Raw genomic sequence first — 17,015 nt, forward strand, 5'->3', positions numbered from 1 at the left:
TCAGGATCCTTGAAACTTATTGGCCAGTCAGCTTAGGCTTCTCACTGAGTTACAAGTACAGTTAGAGATCTTGTCTCAAAAGAAAAGGTAGGAGGCACCTGTAAAATGATAGCTTATGGTCTTTACATATGTGTATGCACACATACACACTCATCAGCACAGATACTCACAGTTGTGTGTGTGTGTGTGTGTGTGTGTGTGTGTGTGTGTTTATAAGCACATGAATGCTGGAACTGCAATGACCAGAAAAGAGTGACAAGTCCCCCAGAACCAAAGTACATACAGTGGTGAGCCACCCAGTGTAGATGCTGGGAACCGGACCCTGATCCTTTGAACAACCACTATAGGCTCTTAACCACAGAGGCATCTCTCCAACCCCTCTACTGCTTAATTTTAATCATCAGTGGACACATCCTAGAATCACACAGGAAGAACGTCTTAACAATAAGATGTTATCTGGACAGACACCGCCGGACCCTGAAGGAAACAGACCGGATAAACAGTTCTCTGCACCCAAATCCCGTGGGAGGGAGAGCTAAACCTTCAGAGAGGCAGACAGGCCTGGGAAACCAGAAGAGACTGCTCCCTGCACACACATCTCGGACGCCAGAGGAAAAAGCCAAAGACCATCTGGAACCCTGGTGCACTGAAGCTCCCGGAAGGGGCGGCACAGGTCTTCCTGGTTGCTGCCGCTGCAGAGAGCCCCTGGGCAGCACCCCACGAGCGAACTTGAGCCTCGGGATCACAGGTAAGACCAAATTTTCTGCTGCAAGAAAGCTGCCTGGTGAGCTTGGGACACACGGAAGCAGAATTTCTCTAGAACCGGGCACGTTCTGTGTTTACCGGAAGTCCCACACCCGCGGATCCCGGCCCACAGCAGCTCTCTGCTCCCAGACCCGGTGAGAGAGAGACCCAACCGCCTGGTCAGGTGGGCACTCCTGAGGCTGCAGAGCGGAAGAGACCACCAACACTGCTCACCCCTGCCCACATCCCTGGCCCAAGAGGAAACTGTATAAGGCCTCTGGGCTCCTGTGGGGGAGGGCCCAGGAGCGGCAGGACCCCTGCCAGAGACACCGCCGGACCCTGAAGGAAACAGACCAGATAAACAGTTCTCTGCACCCAAATCCCGTGGGAGGGAGAGCTAAACCTTCAGAGAGGCAGACAGGCCTGGGAAACCAGAAGAGACTGCTCCCTGCACACACATCTCGGACGCCAGAGGAAAAAGCCAAAGACCATCTGGAACCCTGGTGCACTGAAGCTCCCGGAAGGGGCGGCACAGGTCTTCCTGGTTGCTGCCGCTGCAGAGAGCCCCTGGGCAGCACCCCACGAGCGAACTTGAGCCTCGGGACCACAGGTAAGACCAAATTTTCTGCTGCAAGAAAGCTGCCTGGTGAACTCAAGACACAGGCCCACAGGAACAGCTGAAGACCTGTAGAGAGGAAAAACTACACGCCCGAAAGCAGAACACTCTGTCCCCATAACTGACTGAAAGAGAGGAAAACAGGTCTACAGCACTCCTGACACACAGGCTTATAGGACAGTCTAGCCACTGTCAGAAATAGCAGAACAAAGTAACACTAGAGATAATCTGATGGCGAGAGGCAAGCGCAGGAACCCAAGCAACAGAAACCAAGACTACATGCCATCATCGGAGCCCAATTCTCCCACCAAAACAAACATGGAATATCCAAACACACCAGAAAAGCAAGATCTAGTTTCAAAATCATATTTGATCATGATGCTGGAGGACTTCAGGAAAGACCTGAACACACTTAGGGAAGCACAGGAAAACATTAATAAACAAGTAAAAGCCTACAGAGAGGAATCGCAAAAATCCCTGAAAGAATTCCAGGAAAACACAATCAAACAGTTGAAGGAATTAAAAATGGAAATAGAAGCAATCAAGAAAGAACACATGGAAACAACCCTGGATATAGAAAACCAAAAGAAGAGACAAGGAGCTGTAGATACAAGCTTCACCAACAGAATACAAGAGATGGAAGAGAGAATCTCAGGAGCAGAAGATTCCATAGAAATCATTGACTCAACTGTCAAAGATAATGTAAAGCGGAAAAAGCTACTGGTCCAAAACATACAGGAAATCCAGGACTCAATGAGAAGATCAAACCTAAGGATAATAGGTATAGAAGAGAGTGAAGACTCCCAGCTCAAAGGACCAGTAAATATCTTCAACAAAATCATAGAAGAAAACTTCCCTAACCTAAAAAAAGAGATACCCATAGACATACAGGAAGCCTACAGAACTCCAAATAGATTGGACCAGAAAAGAAACACCTCCCGTCACATAATTGTCAAAACACCAAACGCACAAAATAAAGAAAGAATATTAAAAGCAGTAAGGGAAAAAGGTCAAGTAACATATAAAGGGAGACCTATCAGAATCACACCAGACTTCTCGCCAGAAACTATGAAGGCCAGAAGATCCTGGACTGATGTTATACAGACCCTAAGAGAACACAAATGCCAGCCCAGATTACTGTATCCAGCAAAATTCTCAATTAACATTGATGGAGAAACCAAGATATTCCATGACAAAACCAAATTTACACAATATCTTTCTACAAATCCAGCACTACAAAGGATAATAAATGGTAAAGCCCAACATAAGGAGGCAAGCTATACCCTAGAAGAAGCAAGAAACTAATCGTCTTGGCAACAAAACAAAGAGAATGAAAGCACACAAACATAACTTCACATCAAATATGAATATAACGGGAAGCAATAATCACTATTCCTTAATATCTCTCAATATCAATGGCCTCAACTCCCCAATAAAAAGACATAGATTAACAAACTGGATACGCAACGAGGACCCTGCATTCTGCTGCCTACAGGAAACACACCTCAGAGACAAAGACAGACACTATCTCAGAGTGAAAGGCTGGAAAACAACTTTCCAAGCAAATGGTCAGAAGAAGCAAGCTGGAGTAGCCATTCTAATATCAAATAAAATCAATTTCCAACTAAAAGTCATCAAAAAAGATAAGGAAGGACACTTCATATTCATCAAAGGAAAAATCAACCAAGATGAACTCTCAATCCTAAATATCTATGCCCCAAATACAAGGGCACCTACATATGTAAAAGAAACCTTACTAAAGCTCAAAACACACATTGCACCTCACACAATAATAGTGGGAGATTTCAACACCCCACTCTCATCAATGGACAGATCATGGAAACAGAAATTAAACAGTGATGTAGACAGACTAAGAGAAGTCATGAGCCAAATGGACTTAACGGATATTTATAGAACATTCTATCCTAAAGCAAAAGGATATACCTTCTTCTCAGCTCCTCATGGTACTTTCTCCAAAATTGACCATATAATTGGTCAAAAAACGGGCCTCAACAGGTACAGAAAGATAGAAATAATCCCATGCGTGCTATCGGACCACCACGGCCTAAAACTGGTCTTCAATAACAATAAGGGAAGAATGCCCACATATACGTGGAAATTGAACAATGCTCTACTCAATGATAACCTGGTCAAGGAAGAAATAAAGAAAGAAATTAAAAACTTTTTAGAATTTAATGAAAATGAAGATACAACATACTCAAACTTATGGGACACAATGAAAGCTGTGCTAAGAGGAAAACTCATAGCGCTGAGTGCCTGCAGAAAGAAACAGGAAAGAGCATATGTCAGCAGTTTGACAGCACACCTAAAAGCTCTAGAACAAAAAGAAGCAAATACACCCAGGAGGAGTAGAAGGCAGGAAATAATCAAACTCAGAGCTGAAATCAACCAAGTAGAAACAAAAAGGACCATAGAAAGAATCAACAGAACCAAAAGTTGGTTCTTTGAGAAAATCAACAAGATAGATAAACCCTTAGCCAGACTAACGAGAGGACACAGAGAGTGTGTCCAAATTAACAAAATCAGAAATGAAAAGGGAGACATAACTACAGATTCGGAGGAAATTCAAAAAATCATCAGATCTTACTATAAAAACCTATATTCAACAAAATTTGAAAATCTTCAGGAAATGGACAATTTCCTAGACAGATACCAGGTATCGAAGTTAAATCAGGAACAGATAAACCAGTTAAACAACCCCATAACTCCTAAGGAAATAGAAGCAGTCATTAAAGGTCTCCCAACCAAAAAGAGCCCAGGTCCAGACGGGTTTAGTGCAGAATTCTATCAAACCTTCATAGAAGACCTCATACCAATATTATCCAAACTATTCCACAAAATTGAAACAGATGGAGCCCTACCGAATTCCTTCTATGAAGCCACAATTGCTCTTATACCTAAACCACACAAAGACACAACAAAGAAAGAGAACTTCAGACCAATTTCCCTTATGAATATCGACGCAAAAATACTCAATAAAATTCTGGCAAACCGAATTCAAGAGCACATCAAAACAATCATCCACCATGATCAAGTAGGCTTCATCCCAGGCATGCAGGGATGGTTTAATATACGGAAAACCATCAACGTGATCCATTATATAAACAAACTGAAAGAACAGAACCACATGATCATTTCATTAGATGCTGAGAAAGCATTTGACAAAATTCAACACCCCTTCATGATAAAAGTCCTGGAAAGAATAGGAATTCAAGGCCCATACCTAAACATAGTAAAAGCCATATACAGCAAACCAGTTGCTAACATTAAACTAAATGGAGAGAAACTTGAAGCAATCCCACTAAAATCAGGGACTAGACAAGGCTGCCCACTCTCTCCCTACTTATTCAATATAGTTCTTGAAGTTCTAGCCAGAGCAATCAGACAACAAAAGGAGATCAAAGGGATACAGATCGGAAAAGAAGAGGTCAAAATATCACTATTTGCAGATGACATGATAGTATATTTAAGTGATCCCAAAAGTTCCACCAGAGAACTACTAAAGCTGATAAACAACTTCAGCAAAGTGGCTGGGTATAAAATTAACTCAAATAAATCAGTTGCCTTCCTCTATACAAAAGAGAAACAAGCCGAGAAAGAAATTAGGGAAACGACACCCTTCATAATAGACCCAAATAATATAAAGTACCTCGGTGTGACTTTAACCAAGCAAGTAAAAGATCTGTACAATAAGAACTTCAAGACACTGAGGAAAGAAATTGAAGAAGACCTCAGAAGATGGAAAGATCTCCCATGCTCATGGATTGGCAGGATTAATATGGTAAAAATGGCCATTTTACCAAAAGCAATCTACAGATTCAATGCAATCCCCATCAAAATACCAATCCAATTCTTCAAAGAGTTAGACAGAACAATTTGCAAATTCATCTGGAATAACAAAAAACCCAGGATAGCTAAAGCTATCCTCAACAATAAAAGGACTTCAGGGGGAATCACTATCCCTGAACTCAAGCAGTATTACAGAGCAATAGTGATAAAAACTGCATGGTATTGGTACAGAGACAGACAGATAGACCAATGGAATAGAATTGAAGACCCAGAAATGAACCCACACACCTATGGTCACTTGATTTTTGACAAAGGAGCCAAAACCATCCAATGGAAAAAAGATAGCATTTTCAGCAAATGGTGCTGGTTCAACTGGAGGGCAACATGTAGAAGAATGCAGATCGATCCATCCTTATCACCCTGTACAAAGCTTAAGTCCAAGTGGATCAAGGACCTCCACATCAAACCAGACACACTCAAACTAATAGAAGAAAAACTAGGGAAGCATCTGGAACACATGGGCACTGGAAAAAATTTCCTGAACAAAACACCAATGGCTTATGCTCTAAGATCAAGAATCGACAAATGGGATCTCATAAAACTGCAAAGCTTCTGTAAGGCAAAGGACACTGTGGTTAGGACAAAACGGCAACCAACAGATTGGGAAAAGATCTTTACCAATCCTACAACAGATAGAGGCCTTATTTCCAAAATATACAAAGAACTCAAGAAGTTAGACCGCAGGGAAACAAATAACCCTATTAAAAAATGGGGTTCAGAGCTAAACAAAGAATTCACAGCTGAGGAATGCCGAATGGCTGAGAAACACCTAAAGAAATGTTCAACATCTTTAGTCATAAGGGAAATGCAAATCAAAACAACCCTGAGATTTCACCTCACACCAGTGCGATTGGCTAAGATCAAAAACTCAGGTGACAGCAGATGCTGGCGAGGATGTGGAGAAAGAGGAACACTCCTCCATTGTTGGTGGGATTGCAGACTGGTAAAACCATTCTGGAAATCAGTCTGGAGGTTCCTCAGAAAATTGGACATTGAACTGCCTGAGGATCCATCTATACCTCTCTTGGGCATATACCCAAAAGATGCCTCAACATATAAAAGAGACACGTGCTCCACTATGTTCATCGCAGCCTTATTTATAATAGCCAGAAAATGGAAAGAACCCAGATGCCCTTCAACAGAGGAATGGATACAGAAAATGTGGTACATCTACACAATGGAATATTACTCAGCTATCAAAAACAATGAGTTTATGAAATTCGTAGGCAAATGGTTGGAACTGGAAAATATCATCCTGAGTGAGCTAACCCAATCACAGAAAGACATACATGGTATGCACTCATTGATAAGTGGCTATTAGCCCAAATGCTTGAATTACCCTAGATCCCTAGAACAAACGAAACTCAAGACGGATGATCAAAATGTGAATGCTTCACTCCTTCTTTAAATGAGGAAAAAGAATACCCTTGGCAGGGAAGGGAGAGGCAAAGATTAAAACAGAGACTGAAGGAACACCCATTCAGAGCCTGCCCCACATGTGGCCCATACATATACAGCCACCCAATTAGACAAGATGGATGAAGCAAAGAAGTGCAGACCGACAGGAGCCGGATGTAGATCGCTCCTGAGAGACACAGCCAGAATACAGCAAATATAGAGGCGAATGCCAGCAGCAAACCACTGAACTGAGAATAGGTCCCCTATTGAAGGAATCAGAGAAAGAACTGGAAGAGCTTGAAGGGGCTCGAGACCCCAAAAGTACAACAATGCCAAGCAACCAGAGCTTCCAGGGACTAAGCCACTACCTAAAGACTATACATGGACTGACCCTGGACTCTGACCCCATAGGTAGCAATGAATATCCTAGTAAGAGCACCAGTGGAAGGGGAAGCCCTGGGTCCTGCTAAGACTGAACCCCCAGTGAACTAGTCTATGGGGGGAGGGCGGCAATGGGGGGAGGGTTGGGAGGGGAACACCCATAAGGAAGGGGAGGGGGGAGGGGGATGTTTGCCCGGAAACCGGGAAAGGGAATAACACTCGAAATGTATATAAGAAATACTCAAGTTAATAAAAAAAAAAAAAAAAAAAGATGTTATCTGGTCATCCTATAAATATGTTTGTAAGGGATTATCTTGATTATTATTTCTTGTCAAAACACCAAGACCAGTGTGGGTGGCACTGCTTCTTAGATAGGAGTTCCTGAACTACAGGACAAAGCTAGCTGAGAGCAATCAAGCAAACTTCTAGCATTCCCCTCCCTCCCCCGCCCCCCCTGCCTGCTATTATCTCTGTACATGATGCTTTAAGTACCTTCTTTGACACCCCTTTCATAATGTACTGGAACATGAAATTGTAAGCCAAATCACACTTTCCTCCCTGTGTTGCATTTTGCTTGGGCATTTACTTGTCTCATCAACCCATAGCAATGAGTGTAGACCCCATAAGAATATCTATAATATCATTGCTTCAACCTGAAAAATAATCCCTATACAATGACAGCAATGCACGGACCTACGTTTTTATGTGAACCAAGGCTAAGAGGTGTGAGAATATCTGTATTGTTTTGGAAATATTATGACAGTATTTCACAGTGCTGTGGACAAAAGTCGTTTGACTAGTAGAACTGTTGGGTTGTAGACCTGGGACAAAGAGCTGAGGTGCATATTTTACATTTCGCAGCAAACCTAGCCTCCACTTTTACCCAGCATCCCTTAGTCCCTACTTGGAATCCTCCACCACTGACCCTGAACTTTCACACCCAAGAGGCTTTTCCCTTATATAATCCAGGCAACACTCCTCCCCTCCCCCTCTCCCTCTTCCCTTCCCCTCCCTCCCCCTTCCCTTCCCCTCTGCAGGTGTTCTTTCTTTGCCTTCCCCACCTCCTGTCTCCCTTCTCATCCTTGGGACCAGTGAACTTGCCCACCTGACAGCAATTTCCCAGTAAACCTACTTTTATAATAATCTGGTTTGAATTGGCTCAGACAGGCAAAGAAATAACTTATCAAGAATTTCACTTTTTCTGTAGTGTTTTAAAATTCATGTCTGCACTCGGTATTCAAGTTGCATTGTCCAAAGACCCATTTTATCTAAGATGGTGCTCTAATATTCAATCCATAACAATTTCAGGGTGCAGCTCATCATTGTAAGAACGACCTTCATTTTGAATCAGCAGTGGATGACAGGAAACCTGTTGGTTGTCAGTTTGAAATTTCAGAGAGATGTTTTGTTTAGTACTAAGAATCCAGTGGGTCTTTCATGGAAGTTTCAATTACTCTGAGTATTCTTTCTAGAGACACAGTATTGTTTCCACCAGTAGAGGTTTCAGATCTGATAAGCCAGACCCTGGCCCTCATGACCTCTAGATCACACTGTTTTGGATTTTTTTTTTTTAACAGTTGGAAACACCGTGGACCACACAGTTCAGCTCCTGTTTAGGTCACGTGGTGTGTTAGTCATTTTTCTGTTGCTGTGATAAAACACCATGAACAAAGCAATTTATAGAAGTAAGAGTTTGTTCGATCTCAAAGTTACAGAGAAATAAGAGTCTGTACCGTCAAGCCATCAAGCAGGCAAAGCATCCAGAGTAGAAAACTTGAGAGCTCACATCCCTTTTTATATAAAAAATTAATTATTTTATTTATTTACATCTCAAACACTGCCCCATCTCCTGGTTTCTCCTTTCAGTGTTCTTTGCACCATTCCCCTTTATCTTTGCTTCTGAGAGTGTGTCCACCACACTGGGTATCCCTTTACCCTGGGGCATCAACTTTGCTACAGCAAGGCACCCTTCTGCTACATATATGTCAGGGGTGAGCCTGTGTATGCTCTTGGGTTGGGGCTCAGTCTCTGGGAGCTTCCAGGGGTTCAGGTTAGTTGACACTGTTGTTCTTCCTATGGGGTTGCCATCTCCTTCAGTTCCTTCAGTCCTTTCCCTAACTCTTTAATAGGAGTTGCTGAGCTCAGTCGAATGCTTGGCTGTGAGAATCTGCATCTGTCTCAGTCAGCTATCGGTAGAGCCTCTCAAAGGACAATCATGTTAGGCTCCTGTCTACAAGCACAACATAGCATTAGTAATAGTATCAGGATGTGGTGCCCATCCATGGGATGGATTCCAAGTTGGGCAGGTCATTGGTAGGTCGTTCCTTGAGTTTCTGCTTCATTTTTGTCTGTGCATTACTTTTAGACAGGAACACTTCTAGGTCAAAACCTTTGAAGGTGGGTTGGTGTCCCCACTCCTTCACTGGGAGTCCTGTCTAACTACTGGAGGCGGTCTCTTCAGGTTCCGTCTCCTCACTGTTGGGCATTTCAGCTAAGGTCACACATGTAGATTCCTGGGTGCTTCTCACATCCCAGGTGTACTGGCTGGTTTTGTGTGTCAACATGACACAAACTAGAATTAACACAGAGAAAGGAGTCTCAGTGAGGAAATGCCTCCATGATATCCAGCTGTAAGGCATTTTCTGTATGATCAAGAGGGGAGTGCCCAGCCCATAGTGGGTGATGCCACCCCTGGGCTAGAAGTCTTGGATTCTATAAGAAAGCATGCTGAGTAAACCAGGTAAAGCATGCCAGGAAGTAACATACCTCCATGGCTTCTGCATCAATTCCTGATTCCTGACCTGCTTGAATTCCAGTCCTGACTTCCTTTGGTAATGAATAGCAATATGGAAGTGTAAGCTGAATAAATCCTTTCCTCCCCACCTTGCTTCTTGGTCATGATGGTTTGTGTAGGAATAGAAATCCTAAGACACCAGGTATCCGAGACTTTCTAGAGCATTCTCCAATCTCCCCACGGCAGTTACATATTTCCATTCATTCTTTTGGCTCTCTGGGCCTCTCTATGTCTCCCCCACCTCCACTCTGTACATGACCTGCTTCCTTTTCTCCCCTTCCCTCTCCCACCCAGGTTCCTCCCTCTTCTATATCCCATGATTACTTTGTTCCCCTTTTTAAGTGGACTTTAAGCAACCCACAGAACCTAAGAAGTCAAACAGGAGGACTTACGTCCTTAACAGCAAGCCTGGAGTAGAGTGAACTGGAAGTAATGCCAGGTTCTGTTTGCTTGTTTGTTTGTTTTATATCCTGGACACATATATATGTGCTTCTCACATCCCAGGTGTACTGGCTGGTTTTGTGTGTCAACATGACACAAACTAGAATTATCACAGAGAAAGGAGTCTCAGTGAGGAAACGCCTCCAGGATATCCAGCTGTAAGGCATGTTTGTTTGTTTTATATCCTTTTCTGTCCTTCCTTTTCTCCTATAGCCAACCCCACCTTGATCCTCCCTCACGCCCTCACATACAAATCCAGGCATTTAATCTCAAAACCCATCATAGTGACGTACTGTCCCCTGCAAGGCCATACTTCATAACCATTCCCAAGTGATGCCACCAACTGGGTACCACGTGTTTAAAGGCCTGAGACTGAGTGAGGCATTTCATTCAAAACAGCACATATGGAGCCAGTGCAGTGCAGCTGTGGTCAGAGATGGCTTGGAGATGAAGACCATATGAAACACTTAAACACCAACCAGGATAATTTTGTACCACATGAATTCTACAAAGTACTCACTGAAGAGCCCAGATCTGAGACATTATCTGTTTAAGGAATGTCCTAATAAAGGACATTATCTGTTTAAAGAATCAAGGAGGTGAAGAAGGTGAAGGTGGATTCTGTGTGCCTAAAACTCATAGGCTTTAATGCATACCTCACTTTTCACACTGTCATGTGGGAACACAGAGAAATCACATTCCTGCCTGCAGGGGCTCATGGCTTAGGTTGTCTCCGCATTGTAGAGGAGACCCACTCAGCATGAGCTTCAGACTGTCTATTCCCTGGTATGTGTCTCAAATGCCTTCCACAGGGGACCATGGTGAACCTCAGATGGCCATCATATGGTCATATAGTATGTGTGTAGTTTCTGACCCATGTGACTACTGAACTGTCAAGAACCTTGACTTTCATTCATATATAGCACATTAAATTCCTTACCTTATTTTATCCCATGGCTTTCTCTTCCTCCTCCTTCTCTTCCTCTTCCCTTTTCTCCTCCTCCTTTTCTTCGCTTCTTTCTCCTCCTCTTCTTTTTTCCATTTTATGGTAAAGCTTTGAGTTCCTCTTTCTTTGGGCTAGTCTTGGATTGTCAATGAATTGCTCCAAAGGCAGTTTCCTACCAAAAATGCTGTGTTACTTTTTCTCATTTGTGCCACTTCTAAATGACTACTTTCTAACATAGAGCAGTGTATAGTTGTTGACTAACTACATTACTCTTCTCATTTTCTTGGTTTTATGTTTTAAAGTGTTTGTAATAGAAATACAGAGATTTAAGGGAAAACTCTATAATGGATCCACAGGGAAATTTAACTGTCTAAAAGATGAAGGTTCAACATATTTTTAAAATTTATTTTTCTCTTGAGTCTTCAAGGTCCAAGTTTATCATCAGTTTTTGTTTTGTTTTGTTTTGTTTTGTTTTTCTTTTAATGATGACATTAGTCCGATTGGAGCAGAACCACTCGGACCATTGCCTATTTAATCCTACCTTGGAAAAGATCTTCAGTATGATGCTTTTAATTTCACTTTGTGATACTCTATATGCTCATTGAAAGATGCCTGGAGTAACTTTGCACTAATTATGTTCAGATGTCGGCTTCTGAGATTTCCATCTAAGTCTGGAGACTAACAGTCATCTCTTTCTTGACCATATCATAGTGAGTATCACTTATTTAAATTTAAATATCTGTTTGCATTTCAAACATTTCCTTTAAAATATGGAAAATACCATCACTGCTGTGTGAAAATAATAACAGACCCAGCACCTAAAGAACAAAATTCCAGAAGAAAAGAAGCGAGAAGATAGCATCCCACACAGAACCTTCCTAACACTGTGATCCTTTAGTACAATTCCTCATGTTGTGGTAACTCCCAATCATAAAATCATTGCTACTTCATAACTGTAGTTTTGCTATTGTTATGAATCATGATGTAAATATCTAAAATGTAGGATGTTTGTTATATGACCCCTGTTTGACTCCCCAGAAGACAGCATTTATGATCCACAGGTTGAGAACCACTACCACAAAGTAGGGAACATTGCTTGATTGATCTGTGCAGATCAGAGACACAGAGAAGTCCTTTGACATTGCTCTTATTTTTCCAGGACACAACTAAAACCATCAGTGTATACCTCAAAATTTAGAGTGTTAAGCCCGGGAAAGAAAAGTTTATATTCAAAGGACCATGGCTGAAAGAGATTCTCAGGCTGAAAATCGTCCTCATTCCTGTCCTCTGAACAGGCCCTGTGCATGACATTCCCTCTAAGAGTTACAACAATCCTGAGCACAAAGGCATCTCACTACACACAGTGTGAAGGGCAATGCCTTAACCCAGTCCCCCCTCCTGTATCACTGGTCAGGAAATAGATAGTTCATGTGCATATCAGAATGGGAAGGATTATTTATATATCTTAATGCTATCATTTGATGATCTTATTTAAAAGTGAAAAACTGAAATGATTTTAAGTTTGACTCAAATCCTGAAACCTTCCTAAGTGGATGATATATCTAATCCTTCATAAGCCACCAAATTCTTCGTGTAGCCAAAACATATTTGAGGAAGCAAAGAAAGCCTTTTAGTGCCATCAATCCTAGTTTGTAAAAAAAAAAAAACTACAAGATGAGAATTATCAGCACAGTGTGCTTGTGTGGGGGAACAGGTATAGAGATCAAGGAAGCAAATAGAGCACTCAGAAATAAACCTGAGAGGATACGGTTAATGAATTCTATACCAAAGCTCTGAAAAGACCCAATGGGAGAAAAGAGTCTTCAAAATATATGGTGTTGAGTAAATCATAGTTCTCCATGCAAAGATATGATGTCTCTAGCATCATATGCAAAAATAAAAATCTAAGATGAACAAAAATTAAATGCATGACCAGATATAATAGATCTCCAAGAGGGAGAACATGAAAAGCTCACTGATATGGACCCTGACAATGATGGTTTCCATACCATGACAGAAAGTCAGGTTGTAGAACCAAAAGTACGTAAATATAGCCAATATCAAATCAAGCTTCCAATGTAGAACAAATGGAACAGTAAAATAAAGTATTAGCCTATGGATGAGAGAAAATATTTCCAATGGTACCTCTAGGGTTAATATTAGATTCAACCAGATTGTGTAAAATAAATGGCCTGTTTGATGGCTAGAAGACCTGAAAAGAAACTTCTCAAAGAAGATATAAAGATGGTCAACAGGTGTAGGAAAAAGGCTGTCAGCTCTGCTACTCAGCAGGGGATGCAGACAAACCACAGTGAGGTGCCATCCTGCACCTACAAGGGTGGCCACTATCAAACAGTGAAAAGAGAACAGATTGAATTGAAATGTGGTAAAAAGGGAATACTTACATGTTGTCACCAGGCACTAGCTCAGCCATTATGAAAAAAACACAGACATTTCTAAAGGGCTTAAAAATACAACTCTTGTTTGATGTTGAGGTCCTTGATCCACTTGGACTTAAGCTTTGTACAGGGTGGTGAGAATGGATACACTCAAACTAATAGAAGAAAAAAAATGGGGAAGACTCTCAAACACATGGACACTGGAGAAAATTTCCTGAACAAAACACCAATGGCTTATGCTCTAAGATCAAGAATCGACAAATAGGATCTCATAAAACTGCAAAGCTTCTGTAAGGCAAAGGACACTGTTGTTAGGACAAAATGGCAACCAACAGATTGGGAAAAGATCTTTACCAATCCTACAACTGATAGAGGGCTTATATCCAAAATACACAAATAACTCAAGAAGTTAGACTTCAGGGGGACAAATAACGTTATTAAAAATTGGGGTTTAGAGCTAAACAAAGAATTCACAGCTGAGAAATGCTGAATGGCTGAGAAACACCTAAAGAAATGTTCAACATCTTTAGTCATAAGGGAAATGCAAATCAAAACAACCCTGAGATTCCACCTCACACCAGTCAGAATGGCTAAGATCAAAAACTCCGGCGATAGCAGATACTGGCAAGGATGTGGAGAAAGAGGAACACTCCTCCATTGTTGGTGGGATTGCAGAATGATATAACCATTCTGGAAATCAGTCTGGAGGTTCCTCCGAAAATTGGACATTGAACTACCTGAGGACCCAGCTATACCTCTCTTGGGCATATATCCAAAAGATGCCCCAACATATAACAAAGACACATGCTCCACTATGTTCATAGCAGCCTTATTTATAATAACTAGAAGTTGGAAAGAACCCAGATGCCCTAAAACAGAGGAATGGATACAGAAAATGTGGTACACCTACACAATGGAATACTACTCAGTTATCAAAAACAATGAATATATGAAATTCATAGGCAAATGGATGGAACTGGAAAATATCATCCTGAGTGAGGTAACCCAATCACAGAAAAACACACATGGTATGCACTCATTGATAAGTTGATAGTAGCCCAAATGCTCGAATTACCCTAGATGCACAGAACACATGAAACTCAAGAAGGATGATCAAAATGCGAATGCTTCATTCCTTCTTTAAAAGGGGAACAAGAATACCCTTGGGAGGGAATAGGGAGGCAAAGTTTAGAACAGAGGCTGAAGGAACACCCATTCAGAGCCTGCCCCACATGTGGCCCATACATATACAGTCACCAAACTAGATAAGATGGATGAAGCAAAGAAGTGCAGGCTGACAGGAACCATATGTAGATCTCTCCTGAGAGACACAGCCAGAATATGGCAAATACATAGGCGAATGCCAGCAGCAAACTACTGAACTGAGAACGGGACCCCCGTTGAAGGAATCAGAGAAAAGACTGAAAGAGCTTGAAGGGCCTTGAGACCCCATATGAACAACAATGCCAACCAATTAGAGCTTCCAGGGACTAAGCCACTACCCAAAGACTACATGTATACATGGACTGACCCTGGGCTCCAACTACATAGGTAGCAATTAATAGCCTAGTAAGAGCACCACTGGAAGGGGAAGCCCTTGGTCCTGCCAAGACTGAACCCTCAGTGAATGTGATTGTTGGGGGGAGGGTGGTAATGGGGAGATGATGGGGAGGGGAACACCCATATAGAGGGGAGGGGGAAGGATTAGGGGGATGTTGGCCTGGAAACCGGGAAAGGGAATAACAATTGAAATGTAAATAATAAATACCCAAGTTAATAAAGATGGAGGAAAAAAATTTCTAAAAAAAAAATTACAACTCTTAGAAAACCCATAATCCTCTGTGTGCATACCAAGAAAAAATGAAATATATCTCAAAAGGGTATCTGCTGTGCATAGTCCCATTCATTATTGCCGAGATTTGTACATGACCCCAGTATCTGGTAGACAGATAGACAAGGCGGCGGTAGTACCTACATGCAGGAGAATGCTATACACTGGAAAGTAACTCACAGGCAGAGAGATGTACAGCAATGCTTTGAATTCCAAGGAACAAAATGGGAACCCACTTCTGCCTGTGAGATTCTCTTCACACTGATCTATTTTTTCTAATTTAAAGAATGCCCAGGTACACATTATAAATAAGAATAACCATTTAAATATATGTATATGTGTAACTTGCAATGTGTATAATTTCCTAATTAGAATATAAATTCCTGAGGGCAAGATTGCATGCAATGCCTTGTTCAAATGTTTCTCCACAGCATTACCCAAATCACACACAGTCCATAAAGAGTCTTATTAGAAACTTCCTTAAAGTCTTCCTAATGACTCATACTATGAAATGGTATCAAAACAAGTCCTTTTTTGCAGTAGTTCTAAGTCAAATTATCTATGCTTAGAAATATTCAAGCATAAAGTCAAACGTGAAAGTCATGGCTCTATACTGTTTGATGTAGCAACAAAGCTATTACAAAAAAAAATGGAGTAGGACAAAAACGCAGCAGGTAATTCTGACTCAGGCCTATGATAGAAGACAAGGTAGTTGCCATCATTATCATAAGAAATACTTGAAACAGAACAGCACATCTGCAGCGTTTTTAATCTGAGAAAATAGCTTCTATATAGTATATAGCTGTAGTTAAGGCCATATTTACAGTGACAGACCCAGTAACAAATTAAAACAAACCCCCCAAATAATTGTGTGAGTAAAAGGCCAAATTGTACCTGTCCCGACAAGAACCAGGAAGAGGTGTCAGAGGTAGTACATGCACCCTCAGTTGTTAACACATTTCAAAAACGTACTTCTGAGAATGTCATGCAAAAGTGAGAAATAGTGAGAATTAGGAGCTGTTCAGATATTTACAGTCAATACATAATATAAGTAACTTAAGAAAACTGGGCAGCTTGTCAGGGTCTTTCAAAGCACACCCAGAAAGACCCAAGTATCACCTCTTATTTTTATGCCATTGTACTTAGGTGCCACTGTGTTTCTGCAAGCAGCTGGTGAAGGTGGAGCACAGAGACTCTCTCACTTCTGGTCATCAGTGAGTGACACTGGGGAAAGAAGTAATGCAGAGTGTGCATACCTTTAATAGTGTACTTAATAACCAATTTTGGCCATTCCGGAGAGGTGCTGACAGGTGTTTGGAGAGCTGGTACTCCCATCACTAGGAGGGCTCCTGGCACTGGCACACAGAGCAGGATGGGGCTATCCTGGGCCAACTGTGGAGGAGGCAATGGGAGCATCTAAAGTTTCTCCTGCTTGTGGTATAAATGGCCTGAGAGAGCAGAGAGTATTGGGGGGATTTAGAGGCTTGTGGGGGGTTTTCTCAGTTCAGTGACTGCTAATATATGGGAATGGGTTACTTTCTCTTTCAGAGATTGGAAGTCAAAACAACCAGGAAGAAACATTAATTATAATTCCA

This window comes from Rattus norvegicus, chromosome 6, assembly GCF_036323735.1.
Source record: "Rattus norvegicus strain BN/NHsdMcwi chromosome 6, GRCr8, whole genome shotgun sequence".
NCBI lineage: Eukaryota > Metazoa > Chordata > Mammalia > Rodentia > Muridae > Rattus > Rattus norvegicus.